The sequence below is a fragment of the Equus asinus genome, chromosome 14, assembly GCF_041296235.1.
Source record: "Equus asinus isolate D_3611 breed Donkey chromosome 14, EquAss-T2T_v2, whole genome shotgun sequence".
Taxonomy (NCBI): Eukaryota; Metazoa; Chordata; class Mammalia; order Perissodactyla; family Equidae; genus Equus; species Equus asinus.
Genome location: NC_091803.1, coordinates 32,659,665 through 32,675,934, shown reverse-complemented (window position 1 = coordinate 32,675,934; position 16,270 = coordinate 32,659,665). Strand labels below are relative to the sequence as shown.

The 16,270-nt window shown below is 43.0% G+C and overlaps 1 pseudogene; it reads right to left on the bottom strand.

The window, feature by feature from the left end:
* Positions 1-1,678: 1,678 nt before the first annotated feature.
* LOC139040113 (THUMP domain-containing protein 1-like) overlaps positions 1,679-16,270 on the bottom strand; it is a 40,768-nt pseudogene continuing 26,176 nt past the window's right edge.

Below are 16,270 nucleotides of genomic sequence, written 5' to 3'. Positions count from 1 at the left end.
GATCAAGACAACAGTCTCCTGAAAATCAGAGCAGAGGGGCGTTTCAGATGAGAGAAGCAGTGGGAACATGAAGTGCTTTCCCCTTCTCCCGCTCCAAGCTCTGTTGTACTCTGATTCTCTTTCTTCTGAAGGAATTCCTTGGGCGAGGGGGAAGAAGATATCCCAGGAACCCAGGAGAAAGACGTTTGCTTTCAAGGAATTTCCCAAGCAATATGCATGGGGAAAAATTCATTTACAATGATAGGTCCATTACAATTATGAAGTCCAGAAATCTGTTCTCAATTTTAGAACTTTTGTACCTAAAACTCTGCCACTTTAACTCATCAGTTTCAGTCATCTGCAAAGCTCATTTATGCAGAACAATTTGTTCCCAGTTATGTTAGATAACTGAGGCATTGGTTGGGACCATCACCAAATATAGTCATGTCCTGCCCTCCACAATTAACATATTAAAAGGACTTAAAATATAAATCAAGTCCAAGGATGCCTCGGACATGAATGTGTGGGAAGACAAGCGAATATGACAAAATGTGAACATTTGCCTGGTGTCAGAAACCATTTCACTTCATTAAGGTGAGTTATGCATATCAATTAACTAGGGCCTAAGGATGGTCTTCGTCTAACCATGTCTTCGAGTTTCATCCTGGTCTATTGATAAAAGATTGTTATACATGTTTGGTGAATAAAATGCTTTTCAAAGAAGAAGAAATTTGCTAAGCACCATAGTACATAATCAAGTCAGGAAATTTTGCAAACAGATGCATTAGAAAAAATGTTAAAAATTACCTTGTCCCTTAAAGATAAGCACTTTTTCTTATCATTCTATGGTGTTTTCATGTAGCAATTTTTTTCATTCTAGGTATATATAGAAGCATATACATTTTTAACTACAGTGTATAGAAACTCATGGTTTCTGGTTTTTCCACTTGACAATAGCATTGTCCATTTCCTGAAATGTCTTTGAAACATACAAATTTTAAAAGCTGCCCGATACAGTCACCCCTCAGTATCCTCAGGAGATTGGTTCCAGCGATCTGGTATCCATCCCCCAGCAGATACCAAAATCAGAGGATGCTCAGATCCCTTACTTGGTCCTCCATATCCATGGATACAGAACCTGCACATACAGAGGGCCGACTGCATTTCACTGTGTGGATGTACAATAATTTAACAATTCTCCTACTAAGTGTCATTTAGGTTGCTGCTATCTTTTTACTATAATCAATACTGTCCTATTAAATATCTTCATACAAGATCTTTAACTGCATGCCTGGTTATTTCCTGAGGGTGGATTATGAGAAGTGGAATTATACTCAAGAAAAGAAAATTAACATTTGTAAGGTTTCAGATACATACCATTAACCTGTATCTAAGAATGGTTACGAGACTTCACAATTCTCTAACAGTGTATGAAAGAGCCTATCAAGCAATTAATATTTATTATTTTTTTTGATAGAAAGGATTTCAAGCTTGAAGTTTTCTTATGGAGTTTATAGTTGTTTACTGAGTTCTTTACTAAAAAAGATCAGAATATTTTACAAGGTTGCTTCAGTTTCAAACATTAATTTGTATTCTTGTTAATAATCTGAAAGGAAACAAATGAAAGGCCCAGTGACTATAAAAAACCCCTGCATATTTAGGAATCAAAGTCTACCTACAAAGTACTGTAATATACTCACAGCGAAGAGCATATTCCAGCAGTAAATGGCCAATAGAGCAATTTGCAGGCAGGCAGTAATAACGACAAGCTGCCAAAGAAAACATAAAATTCAGGGCCAGGATGGAAATGGTTGGGCAGAATATCAAATAGGTGGAATAAAAATAATGTTAACATATGTAAATAAAATAATAGAAAGTCTCAAAGAAATTGAACATATAGCAGTCACAAAGATTCGTTGTTCTAAAGTAGTGTCTAAGAGGTGACCACGCCCCTCAGATATCCCCAGTGGATTCCACTGCTTCAGAAAAGATCAGAACTGGCACTCGCACGTTTCTTTAGCAGCTGGCAGTGTTGTCAGGCCCTGTGACTGTGGGCATCTTGAAGCAGAGCTCAATTTCCAGTTCACCTGGGACCCTACCAGTTCCTGTGTCTAATGCTGGGCCAGCATCTCTCTGAATCACAACTTTCTTTTGATAATTTGAATTTTATCACTTAAAGATCAACATAAGACAAAAAACATAAAGTCAAGAAAAATATGACTTTAATCAGAAATAATCAACTTTTGAGGCTTGTATAAACAAAAGTGGTGATAATGTATATGGTACAAATATGTGTAATTCCTCTAAGATCTTAGATTTTAATTCTATTACATTTAATGTAAATAAAGACAAAGATTTCCACTTAGCATGTGCAAACTGCTCCTGAGAACTGTTCTGCACTGATTGCTCTAGATTTAACTGTATGTTCTTGAAAACTAGATACCTTAGTTCCAAATGCTGTCTTTAAACAAACAGAAGTATTCATTCAAAAGAATATGGCTCAGAGGGAATGAATTATTTACTAATTCATGCAACAACATGAATGAATCTCAGAAACACTGTGCTGAACAGGATAAGACAGGCACAAAAGAGCACATACGGCACGCGTTTATTTACATGAAATTTTAGAACAGGCAAAATTAACCTACAATGAGGGCAGGGATTGACTGGGAGGAGAGTGAGGGCACATTCTGGGAAGACAGTAATATTCTATATCGAATGAAGCTGGAATATACTGGTATATATATTTGTCAAAACTCAGTGAATGTATTTTCAGATTTGTATATTTCACTCTATGTAGTTTTATATTAAAATAAAAATATATGTAAATAAATATTGAACTCTAGTTACTGGCAGGCATGATGAAATATTTAGGAAGAAATATACTGATGGCTGCAATTTAATTTGAAATACATCAAAAATAAGAAGGACTCATGGATGGGTAGAGAAATGTATGGGTAGATACATGATAAATCAAGTTTAGTAAAATGTTAGGGAACCAATGTTGCTGTGTGTTTGAAAATCCCCATAATAAAATGTTGGTGGTAATTAGCAAGACCAAAATGCCACGTCAGTGATTGTTCTATTGAACGAGAATTCCAAAAATAATTGTTATTAATGTACTAGATATTTAAAAAAATTTTAGCACATTCCCAATTGGATTTTTTCTCAACCAGTTCATCATGGAACTGCAAACTCCAAGTACACACTGGACAGTCCTGCAGAGGTGCTACTCCAGGGTTATGTTTTAAGGGGCGTGACCAAAGGGAAATAACCAGCCCCATGGCTTTTTTTCAGGTAGAGAATGAGTCAATTGTGGTATATCCCATATCAAGGAGCTCTATACAGCAATGAAAAGGAACAAACTATGAGTATACAAAATGTTATGGGTAAACATTGAAATGATATTGCTGACCTGAAGAATCCAGGTTTTTAAAAATAATCCTATATGATTCCACTACATAAAAATCTATAGACTATACACCAGTGGCTGAAGGTAACGCGTGTGGGAATAAAAGGGGGTGAAGGCAGATGGAGGCGAAGGAGCATGAGGAACCTTTTAGACGTGTTCAATATGTTTATTATCTTAATCGTGGTGATAGCTGCATGGCTGTACACATATATCAAAATTCAATAAATTATATTCTTGAAATAAGTGCTGCATCTTTTACACCACTTATTCCTCAATCTAGTTTCAGAAAAAAAATGGATTTACAAAGTGTTAGAGGTTTTTATTTTCCTGAAAAAAACTTTCAAACATTTAAAAAAGTTAGTTAACAGAATTTAACTTATGAATTTCTAAGCCAGTTTGTAATTGACAAAAATAAATAAATAAATTACAAACTTACCTGGGGATTTAAGTGTGGGCATGCATGAAATGCTTGGGTGTAATTCTTTGAAAAATACCCAAAAACATCCCAATCCTGTATGAATGAATGGGAAAAAATTAAAATTCTATATTCAAACTATAAACAAGAGAAGTATATATAGATATGAGCATAACTAAGATAGGCAGATACTATTATAACTACACTTGAATTAATCTACCAGTAAAAATTAAGTATAGAATACCCTTAAGACCGAACCTCTAAAATCATTGATAATATTTTCTTTCAACATTCATTTTTATTTTGAATCAGGGCAGATAATGTCAGATTTCTGAACTGCATAAAAGATTTGCATAAGAGAGGAATCTTGCATGTTCTATGGTTAAAACTATGAGAATCAAAACTAGTCAAAAACACAACTCTTAGAGTGGCGAGCCAGAACTCACTGTGTATTTCACAGTATTGCTCCTAAAACAAGCAGAGCCGGCTGACCCAGAACTCGACGAGGACAGCAGGGGCCAGAGCCTGGCCAGGCTGCTCAAGAAACCTGCACTTAGGTCCCCTGTTGGCAGACAGGACCGAGTTCCCCTCAAAGAAATCCAAAGAAGCTGTTATTTAAACCACAGTGTGAAGCAGCAGGATGAAAAGGAAGGAACCACTGATGTCCGAGGTTTACTCTCAGTCGAGTTTCGGTGACCAGGAGACCCCACCAAGAGGAAGAGCAGCCTCTGCGCCTCCATGTCCTGGTTCTCTCAGGCGGCACTCAAGGTGCCAGGGAGGAGGTGGGGGAGGGACAGGGGTGGGGAGGGGGTCTGGGTGTGGGCAGGGTTGGAACTGAGAATGGGGACAGGGAGGGGTGTGGCAAAAAGGTGGGGAGTTGGGTAGACAAAGGTCTGGCAGGGGTGGGGGGAGACAGGGCAGACCAAGCCTGAGAGGTCAGTAGGTCAGCAGGTCAGTGGGACACAGGACAGGTGAAGTGGACTCTCAGGAGCAGCTGGAGGAGATGAGCCTCCTCTGAGCCTTCTCCTGTTGGGTGCGGCCTTAGCAACACAGATGCTTTGTAGCGTAGTGCCCCTTATCCACGGTTTCACTTTCCTTGTTTTCAGTTACTTGTGGCCCAAAAATATGAAATAGAAAATTCCAGAAATAAACAATTCATAAGTTGTAAATTGTGCACTGTTTTGAGTGGCGTGATGGACTCTCTCACCGTCCTGCTCTGTCTTACCCAGGGCATGAATCATCCCTTTGTTGCATCCCAAGCCATCGACATAGTCTGCTCCTGACATCGAACCATCAATACGGTCATGGCTTAATGATCCTCCTTCTGAGTATGGTCAGAAGGTCAATATAGCCTAATGTCATGTCACAATGCCTATGGCATTCACCTCACTTCACCTCATCAGGTAGGCATTGTATCATCTCACGTCATCACAAGAAGAAGGGCGAGTGCAGTACAATAAGATACTTTGAGGGAGAAACCACATTCACATAACTTTTATTACAGTACATTGTTATAATCATTCTATTTTATTATCAGTGATTGTTGTTAGTCTCTTACTGGCCCTAATTTATAGATTAAACTTTATCACAGGTATGCATGCATAGGAAAGCACATAGAGTATGTAGGGTTTGGTACTATCCACAGTTTCAAGCATCCCCTGGGGGTCTTAGAATGTCTCCCCCTCAGATAAGTGGGGACTGTGGTACTCTCTCTTGACCAATCTCCTGCCTTCCCCCGTTCCATCACAGTGGACCCCATATGACTTCATTGTTAGAACACCCCTCCCTGACCTGATGCCCCACCACACACGATCCTAACGACAGTTCCTCTCTGGAACCTTCCAGGACCTTGTGATTCTGGTCCTTCCCACTCAACCCCCTTCTTTCTGGAACACTGCAGGTTTCCCCACAGTCAGTCTCGGAGGCAAACCATATAAAACAAATGATGGCGGAACTGCAAAAAGAATCAAATACACAAGCAGAGTAGGAGATCGTTACCCTCCCTCTCAGCAATTCACAGACTAAGCAGACAGAACATCAGTAGGGATGGAGAAGATTAGAACAGCAAAGCATCTTAGCCTGATAGAAATATATACAGAGAGAAATTATTACACCAAACAACTGTGGAATATACATTATTTTCAAGCACATGTGGTATATTTACAAAAATTAAATAAATATTAAACCTATTTGGATATAAAGCCAATTTCAATATATTTCAGAGAAATGAAATCCCACAGAGGATGTTCTCAGATCACAATGTAATTGTGCTGTAAATCCATGATAGAAACACAGACTAGAAATTTCCATAAGTTTGGGAATTGAGAAGTACCCTTAGGAATAAAAGTCAAGGGTTGGCCCAGTAGCCTAGTGGTTAGGTTCATGTGCTCTGCTTCTGCGGCCCGCACTTCACAGGTTCAGATCCCGGGCATGGACCTAGCACTGCTCATCAAGCCATGCTGTGGCGATATCCCACATAAAATAGAGGAGGATTGCCATAGACATTAGCTCAGTGACAGTCTTTCTCAAGCAAAAAGAGGAAGATTGGGCAACAGATGTTAGCTCAGGGCCAATCTTCCTCAGAAAAAACAAAACAATAAGAGTCAAAGATTATATTGGAAATGAATGACAATGATCATAACATTACGGCAATAAAATACATCTCCATCTGCCCTGGGAATTCCACTCTGTGTGATGAGATTGTATGATCTCTGAATCATCCTTGATTAAACGGACATCTTCACACCTGAAACAGTGGTGAACATGTCACTTATCTGTCACCCTGCTACCTGTTAGCATGGGCTTTACCTTACAAACCTCAGTGGGGGAAAATCCAAGCTGACTCTCATGATTGATCTCCCGATTTCCAGGAAATTGAGCATTTTAAGAGAGAAAGTTCATCAGCTTCTCTCCTGGGGGGGACTGGGGACAACACCCAGAGAGCTTGGCAGCACCAGGAGTGATGGGTGGGGAGAGCCACATAGGCGGGCAGGGGCCCAGGGACCCAGGTGACTAGGACAAACCCCACTGGAGATCATCTCTCCTGGGCCCCGTCCTGAGCTCCCTGAGGTGCTGTTCTGCATGATTGTGCACAGTTTCCCCAACTCATTCAGGCCCATGGCAGCTTAAAATCATTGCTTTAAATCCCACCACTTTTTATTATTATGTAAATTTATAGCAAACAGGAAATATTCTATCACTGTTATAGCAGAAAATCCATGTCTTTTACCATAAATATAAAGAAATGATTAAAAACAAAACAAGGACAACAAAACAATAGTGCACATGAAATTCTGTTTAGATGCTGTTGGCTGCCTAAAGAACCCCAGAGGTGGGCTGTCCTGGTTACACAAGGAGAGACCAGTACAGAAGGTGTGGAAGTCAGACTAGCCTAGAAGTGAACGGAAGAGAGGCCCAGCCTGTAAGGGACTGGGGACTTCCATGAAGGGTGCCAGGGTCACCCTGATCATAGCTCCAGCAGGGACGAGGGGGAGAAGGAGAAGTGACAGAGGTTGGGGGCCGGGAACAGGGGATATCCTTCCTGCAGCCAAGGAAGTGCTTGCTCCGCAAAGCCAGTGTGAGCCTCCCATGCAGGGGAGCCCTTCATGGCCCCTGAAGGCCAGGCCAGGAGCCTTGGGCTCAAGACCCAGCTGTGCTGCTTTCCAGCTGTGTGACACTGAGCTGGTTTCCTTCATTAAAATGAGAATGTCCATGCCTGTGTCCAAAGACTGTAATAAGGACAAGAAGAAGTCATGTGCTGAGGCCCCGTGCTCAACATAATCAGCAGCATCATCTCCCAGGGGCATCTGTCCTTTGGAAACCAGTGCCTTGAAAGTGTGCAGCCATTAAAGGCCATAATGATACAACCAAAGGCCCCTCCTGTTAGCAGCCTGTGCTAAATACTGCTTTTCCTCCAGAGGAAAAGGCTAGTACTGTTGGCTACCTAACCTTCACTCTGTTATCCTATGAGATTTGGGGAGCAGAGCACTGTGAACCACTCAGGGGGACCAGCCCCATCCATTAGCGCTTGTCACCTTCCTCAGATGCTTTATGGGGTTGTCCCTGACTTCACGTGCTGCTGCTGCTCCTTGGTGAGCTGGTCTCAGTCCTGGGACGGGAACTACGGGGTAAGGACAATAAACGCCTTCAGCCCCTGCAGCGCAGAACCAGATGGGGGGCTCAGGTTGAGTGCCAACCACTTATACGGTTTGAAAAGTAAATGTTCATGAAGGAAAGGAAAGAGAAGTTGACTTTTGAGCCGACAGTGGTTAAGCGCATGGCGGCTTTGGAAAAGGATGGGACCTGGCTCAAGTCCCAGGACTTCCAATCTCCACTCTACACCGTGGAAACTTACTTAAGCTCTCTTAACCCCAGTTTCTTTCTCTGTGAAATGGGGGCAGTAAGGTTCATTCTTCACAGGGTTTCTGTAAAGATTCCATGAGATAATGCATATGAGACATCTGGCTAGTTTAAATTTATCATTATTCCTATCATTTTTCCTATGTATACATTTTTTCCTATATCCATATTTACTCTTATTGTATGTTTTTGGCTGAAGGCCAGTGGGTATTTAAGAAGCATTGGTGATTTATTATTTTTACATTATTAATTGCACAGAGCCTCACATACGGAAGATGCTCAGTTAACACCTGTAGAGTCAATGAATGCATGCTCTGGAGCCAGACTGCTTAGATCTCCATTCTGATTCCACCGCTGTGGCATCTGGGCAACTTATTTAACTTCTTTAGGCCTCTGTTTCCTTATCTATAAAAAGGGTATAATAAGAGTCCTGAACTCATTAGGTTGCTGTAAGGGATAGATGAGGGGGCACATAAGAGCTCATTAAGTACTGGATGTCATCAGCAGCACCAGCACCAGCAGCAGTTTCAGTCACAGATGAGGCCACAGTGCCTCCTGGTGACCACACAGTGTAAGTGCACATGCACACCAACTGGCGGGCACCCTGCCCCTGTCCCCCGCCCCCCCCACCTCCCACCCCTACCCCACCCTACCTCCAAGGCTGGGTTGACATGGCCTGGAAGTCTCCCCTGCACCTGCCTTCCCAGCGCCCACACACAGACATGATGACCTCTGTGTCCTCATCCTCCCCTCCCCTCAAACTGGGCCTGTGGGGCTAGGCAAGCTGAGAGCTCCGCCAGGGCATTCTCCACTTCTGCTGGCCCCATGAGATACCTGGAGGATCAACAGTTCCTCTAAGATTTCTGAGCAGATGCCAGGCACGGGGGACCCAGGTCCTCAAGTCTCATGTTTTGGAGGGTCACATCTTCCCTTGGCATGGAGGATGACTGTCACAGGGAGCCAGATAACTGCGACCTGGCTTGGTCATAGGCCCAAAACATGAAGACCTGAGCATTCCATGCTAGGAGATATAAGACTCATATGCTGCCCAGAGCTGCTCATCTCACTGCCTCTGGTGAGGGAGGAGGGCAATGTTCTGGCCTCCCCGAGCTCTAAGGCTTGGCTCAAGCAGCTTCCTCCAGCGTGAAATCTATTGGAAGCCTCCAATTTTACCTGAAACATTCATGCAAATTCTGCATCCTACTCCTCTGCATCCTACTCCCCATTGTATCAGCATGTTTTAGAAAAAAGAAAAAAAGACTCTCAATTTCCTAAATATAAAAGGGAATTTGGTGCTGTAGGATAACGTGACCTTTTCTTTAAAAGCTATGCTATTTTAAAAATCTTTCCCGTCCCTCTTTCTGAACTCCCTCCAAGACTGAAAAATCTTTGTTCAACAAATATTAAGTGCCTGCTACGTGCCAGACATGATTCAAGGTCTTGGGGATACGGCAGAGAACAAACATCGTCCCTGCTCCCAGGTAACTTACGTTCTTCATTTTTACACTTTATTGCACTTAAACTTCATAACAAGCTTAGAAAGTAGACAGTTACTATTCCCAGTTTCTCTGAAGGAAAACGGAGACTCAAAATGGGGAAGTAATTTGTCCAATGCCGCACAGCTAGTGTTGGGGCCTCAAGGCTGAATTAATGCCTGTTTCATTCTAAAGTTCATGCCATATGTTTTCTGGCACGTGGACTGTAATTTTAACACAGTCAATGAGGTTTTCCTAGGATGATTTTCCTTTCTAAAGCTGAAGATTGCCTCCTACATTTCCTATCATATTAGTGCCTCAGTGCATGGGTTTTCTGGTGCATTAAGATGCCATTCTAATGTGCAGCCAGGTGGCACATGGAAGTGTGAACAAGGTCAACATTTCTGATACTTTGAAACATTTTAAAAACATAGATCTGCTGATACTTTGAACTAGAAGTGCTGAGGCGTAGATTCCAAGTCTGGTAAGGAACAGCTGAAAGAATTTGTAAAAGGGCCTCTGCATCTCTGTGTCCAGGTTTCCGATTCATTCATCCATTCAGTGAATATTGATGGAAAACCTACACTTTTCTACACAAAGGACATCATGGTAAGCCAAAACACACAACCCCTGACTCATGGTGCTTATATACAGCAGAACAAAAGATTTAACCTAATAATATTCTAATAAAAATATAGCCACAAACTGAAATACACTCATGTGCCGCATAATGACGTTTTGGTCAACGATGGACCACATATTCCATAAGGACAGTGCTGTATAGACTAGGTGTGTAGTAGGCTATACCATCTAGGTTTGTGTAAGTGCACTCTATGATGTTTGCACAATGACAAAATTGCCTAACGACGGATTACTCAGAATGTATCCCCGCTGTTAAGAAACACGTGACTGCTCTGAAGTGAAGGACTGGGATTCTGTGAAGATACATTTTTAAAGGAAATTAGCTTCTTTTAGGCATCAAGGAAGCCTTCCCTAAGAAAGCCCTGCTTGCCCTGAGACCTGAAGGCTAAACAGGAGTTCACCAGGTGAGGGGGCGTCCTGGGCGGAGGGAGCAGGTCACACTAGAGGAACTCTCAGAAAGTTCGTGCACAGACTACAGAGCAGGGGGTTATGATGCCCAGAGTCATGGGAGAGGTGGGCTTGGTCCAGACCTTCCAGGCCATTTAGAGCCAAGACAGCAATTGTTGCCAATATCCATTCTCTCTTCTCTGCCATTTTAAGACAACTGAGTTTAAGATAAATGATGTGAGGCTTAGAGAAGCTAAACCACTTGCAAAGATCACACAGTCACTTTGGGTTGGAATTTTTTAATTGAGGTATTATTCAAATACCATAAAATTTACCATTTTAGGTGTATAATGGGTGGTTCTCAGTATATTCATAAGGATCTGCAACCACTGCCACTAGAACCACTTGCTTTTAAGCATTACCTACTTTGTTCCCCGCCCCCCCGACCCTTGCTTGAGGAAGACCCCCCAGGGCCCGCTGCGGGAGTCTCCGCGACTCCTCAGCAACTTGTGGACAGCTCAGGGCTCGGCCGGCGGCGGCCAAGCGGCCGAGGGGAGCGCCTCAACCCGCGCAGGGCACGGCACGGGGTTTCCGGGCCACGCGCCTCCGCAGAACCGCCCCTTCTGCCTCTCTGCAGGCATCCTCTTTCCTTCCTGCAGGCACCCGACGGCCCAGCGGCCCGGCCCAGGCTGGAAAGAGGACGCAGCCCCTGGGACGTCCGGCCCGACAAGCGCGAGGAACGCTCCAGTGGCCTCGGCCGGCTTGGCCCTCGCGCTGCCGAGCCCTCGCGCACGTCTCCCCATTCTACCCAACCAAGCCAGAGGCCAAGAGATGAACCCGCCCTACGAGGCAACTCCGACTCTTCAGGTGGCCTTACCGCGGGGGGCAGGTGGAGGCGAGGGCGGATGGCTCAGAGGCCCCCCGGCCGCAGGAGGGGCTGGCGGCCCCGAGCTCGTGGCCGCCGCGACGCCCGTGGCGTTGGGCATGCAGGCTGGTCCTCGCGATGTGGCCGGCCCGCCGGACCGCACGCTCACCTGCGCGATACAAGGGTGAAGGGAGGGTGACGTGGCCCACGCGAGCTCCAGCACCAAAGAGAGCTGAAACCCTCTCAGAAGCAGAGCCAGCAACCTACTGCAGCGCATGGCTGTGCTTTAAGAAAAAGTTTCAATAGAAAAGAGACCCTGCCATTTACCTTGCCCTCGCTCTCCTGGCCTTCCTCCTCCTTTGGCACGAAGAAGCTCCCGGCTGCAGATCCTGCCTCTGAAAAGTGAAGACCGGAGAGACTCAGGCTTCGTGTGTCTTGCGCAGACAGTGAGGTTGGAACAGAGATCCTCTGGGCCATCCTCCTCAAAGCGTCTCCCTGGCCTGCTGCTGATTGCTCTCCACACACCTCAGGTCACCCCGGAGGATCACTGGGACACCCGCTCCCTGACCCTTGAGGAAGACCCTATAGGGCCTACTTCAAGAGTTTGTATGACTCCTCAGCAATGTGTGGACCGCTCAGGTGTCGGCTGGTGGCCAAGCACCTGAGTGGTGCTCCTCAATCTGCGCAGCACCCAGCATGTTGTCTCCGTGCAACGGGCCTCTGCAGAACCGCTCTTTCTGCCTTTCTTGAAGCACCTTCTTCCCTTCTCCATGTGATTGCCCAGCTCCCCAGCTCAATGTGGAGCAATGCCACTGCCTGTTGGATGTCTGTCCCCACAAACGTCAGAAATTTTACAGTGTCTTAAGTCAGGTTTGCCCTTGGACTTACGCGTCCTCAGTTACATGTCTCCATTCATCCCACCAAATCCATAGGGAGAAAGATTAACATTCTTCACGTCTAGTGATACTCCTCAGTTCATCTTACCATGTAGTGCAGGCTGAGGCATCGTAGGTGACCACGCCAGAGGAGGTGCACCTGGTCCAGCACCCATGCATGGGCACCCCACTGGGTTCAGCATGCTGGGTGTTCCCAGGAATCAGGAAGGTCCTCCTACTTCTGCTTTTACCTATAGATCAGAAGATTAAATGTATATTGATGTAGCAGACAGAAGCGGTAACACCAGCCAGAGCTGAAACCTTGATCTTTTTTCTCAACCCTAATATTAACGCATGTAATCCATAACTTGGGGTTGTTTTAAAAGCCTACTAGAAAATTACAAAATTAATGAGAAGGTGAAATCTTTCTACTTAGATATGCCTCTTTCACTAACCAGAAAGCTTTTCTGAAATCTTACGTAGAGTTGCCTATTTGCTGAATTGATAAAGAATTATGGCACATCAGGTCCTATGATTTTCCTAGACCACTGAAAACAGGGTGTCATCAAATGAGAAAAAGAGTGAGGGGTAGCTAGAGAAAAAGCACAGTCAACAACATAAGTGACAGCTAGCATTTCAAGAATTGCCAAAAAATACTTCCCAGCCACAAGTCATCCCTGGTGGAATTATAGCTCAATAAAATCCGGACAGGACCCCTTTTTAATACCATGTAAATATTCATTTTCTTTTTTTTCTTTTTTTGAGGAAGATTAGCCCTGAGCTAACATCTGCCACCAATCCTCCTCTTTTTGCTGAGGAAGACTGGCCCTGAGCTAACTTCTGTGCCCATCTTCCTCTGCTTTATACATGGGACGCCTACCACAGCATGGCTTGCCAAGTGGTGCCATGTCTGCACCTGGGATCGAAACCAGCGAACCCCAGGCCGCTGAAGCAGAACATGGGCACTTAGCTGCTGCACCACCGGGCTGGCCCCAACATTCATTTTCTTGACCCCAAAAACATATTTCCTGTTTCAAAAGTTTTAAATGATGATCAGATCCTGAGGACAGTCCAAAAAAGTTGCCAAGATATTGCAATATTATTATAGTATCAAATGTCAGACCTAATAATCTTCTTATAGGAAAATGCATCCATGGAGGGCAAATGGAAAATCATGGCTATTCCTTTCTTCACACAATGCTCAGGAGATAGTGAGCTTCCCTGTCCTTTGCCACTCAACCATGCTGGCAGGGGCAAGTGTGAGAAAGTATGGGCTCACAAAATACTTAATATTTACATTTTCTTCTTAAAGGGCAGTGTTTATAAATTGTAGTTTTTTCATTGAGAACATATTGTTGTCTTTCTCATTGAGTTCTTTTGAGAGTATTTTACAAAGTTATCTTCCATTTAAAACATGAATTTGTGTTCAAGTTAGTAAAGGAAACAAAAGAAAGAGCTGGACTCCTGGATTCTGGCCCCTCTTCTAAGGAGCTTGGAAGTTGTCACTCCTGTCCACATAACGAGAAAAAAGCTGAGCAAACTGAAAGTCAAAAACTCTTCATATATCTGTCAGAGAAATGATGTCACAGGGCCATTGTTGCCTGCAGAATCAGAGAACCAGACGGCAGCACAGAGAAGCACCACTTCTTGGAGCAGAAGCCCAAGGTGAGAAATCTCCATAGGAATCAGAACACCATGGTAGGCAAACTTATACTGTTAATTGATGAATTCCTGCTTGCTCAGTGTGGACAAGCATGAGATTTGAAAATGCCAGGGTGCCCACTGTTAGGGGCCTCTCAAATATGTGTGAATTTTCTCTTCAGGGATCCCAACAGCTTCCCGCAGAAAATATTAAAGAAAAATGGCTCATGCTGTTGGCAGGGAGAGGGCAGAAATAGCCATTTAGAAATAAACTCATGGTATTCTGTTCTTCTTAAAAAGACCTGCCTGCGAGAGAAACTGCTTTAACAGAGCCTAAGTGGGGTTTTTCCAAAGACTAAGTGACCTAGGTGAAGGGAAGTACCCAGCTCCAGAGCTCTCTCTTCTTCCTGTCTCACCTAAGAGTAAACTCAGCCTAATCCCAGCCAGACAAATATAAGTCCTCACACTAAAGGCCCATTTACCGCAGTTGTTCCTTTAAACTAGGACACAACATCCAGCTTTCTACAAAACCTTACGAGGCAGACTAAAAGAAAAAAAAATAACAGTTTGAACACAGACAGCAAGCATTAGAATCAAACTCACTATGGCAAACATGATGGAATTATCAGACAATTAAAAACCAAATTGATAAATATGCTAATGGCTCTAATGAAACAAATGAACAACGTGCAAGAAGAGATGGGGAATGTAAGCAAAGAGATGAAAACTCTAAGGATCCAAAGGAAATTCTAGAAATCAAAAACACTGTGACAGAAATGAGGGAAGTGTCTGATGCATTCCTTAAGTGACTTGACATGGCTGAGGAAACAATCAATGAGCTTGAAGAAATGTCAGTATAAACTTCTAAAACACAAATGCAAGAAAAACATTAAAAATGCAGCACATAAAATCCAAGCCCAGTGCGACAATTACAAAAGATGTAACGTACACATAATGGGAATACCAGGAGAAGAAAGGAAAGGAAGAAATATTTGAAGCAATAATGACTGAGAATTTTCCAATATTAATGATAGTCACCAAACCATAGACTCAGGAAGCTCAAAGAATTCCAACCAAAATAAATTTTTTAAAAATCTACATCTAGGCATATACTATTTAAACTACAGAAAATCAAAGACAAAAAATTTTGGAAGGAGCTGAGGGCAGAGGCGTAGGGAAATATACAACCACCCATAGAGGGACAAGGATGAGAACCACATCAGACTTCTCTTCAGAAACCATGTAATCAACAAGAAAGTGGAATGAAATATTTCAGGCATTAAAAGAAAAGAAACATCAAACTACATTTCTGTAGCCAATGAAATTATCCTTCAAAACACCACCACAGAGTAAGGAAAATTATCAGGGAAAATTAGGGGCATCAATTTAATGGTAAAGGGGTCAATTCTCCAAGAAGACATACAATTCCTAATGTGCATGTATTAACAACAGACTGTCAAAATACATGAGGCAAAAAGTGACAGAATTGCTAAGAGAAATAGATGAATCCATTATTATAGCTGGAGATTTCAAAACCCTCTATCCGTCATTGACAGATCCAGCATACAGAAATTCAATAAGAGTACAGTGGAACTGAACAGCATCTTCAATCGACTGGATCTACTGACGTCTGGAGAAGGTTTCATCCAACAGCGGAATATATGTCCTTCTCAAGCTCACGTAGAACATTCAGTCAGATACACCATATTCAGGGCCACAAATTGATCATAACAAATTTAAAGTAATAGAAATCATAGAAACTATGTTTCCGGACAACCATGGATTTAAATAAGAAATCAATAACAGAAAGATAGCTGAAAAACTACAAAAGAATTAGACATTAAACACCACACTTCTAAAGAACACATGGGTCAAAGAAGATGTCTCAACATAAATTTTTAAATAATTCAATCTAAATGATAATGAAAATAGGACTTATTAAAATTTGTGAGATGCCATGAAAGCAGCATTTAGAGGGAAATTTGTTGTACCGAATGCAAATAAAAGGTCCAATGACTATCGAAATTCCTACTTATTTATGATTAAAACTATAGCCATAAGGAAATTTAGTATACTCACAGCAAGGACAGATCTCCAGAGGAAAGCAGCATACGCACATATTCTGAAGAAAGTTGTAACGACTGTCAACGTCCACAGCATTCCAAAATCGCCAGGCCCAAGATGGAAGAGGTCTGGCAGAATACGCATTAGCTGAAATAA